Genomic DNA, 281 nt, shown 5'->3' with positions numbered 1-281 from the left:
TCGTCCGAGCTCTCTGCAAGCAGTACCAAGGAGACGTTTACCTCACCGCCAGAGATGTGTAGGTAGCTCACCTGGTAGCACCTGAACCGGGATGATGAATAGGCCCCGATATATCATTACACAATGTCACTAACATGTCACTGACTGAATCTCATCTTTGTTTTATGTCTGTCTATTTGAACCCATGGACCCAATAATCCATAATAAGGAACAAACTTAAGGGTGAACCGAGGCCAAAACAGATCTAACTCTCAGACAAAATGCTGACTAATCCCTATTTA

General features: G+C 43.8%; 1 protein-coding gene across 1 annotated transcript in view; it reads left to right on the top strand.

Moving 5' to 3' along the window:
- Window positions 1-6: 6 nt before the first annotated feature.
- Window positions 7-281, top strand: part of cbr1 (carbonyl reductase 1) — a 4,381-nt gene continuing 4,106 nt past the window's right edge. Inside the window, exon 1 of the mRNA XM_035663370.1 lies at window positions 7-58. The gene's annotated coding sequence lies outside the window, so the exon portion shown is untranslated. The remainder of the gene's footprint in view (window positions 59-281) is intronic.

Source organism: Morone saxatilis, unplaced genomic scaffold, assembly GCF_004916995.1.
Source record: "Morone saxatilis isolate NCDOM2014 unplaced genomic scaffold, NCSU_SB_2.0 Contig19, whole genome shotgun sequence".
In the NCBI taxonomy this organism is placed as follows: Eukaryota; Metazoa; Chordata; class Actinopteri; family Moronidae; genus Morone; species Morone saxatilis.
Note: the sequence above shows the minus strand (reverse complement) of the source record. Positions and strands in the feature narration are given on the sequence as shown.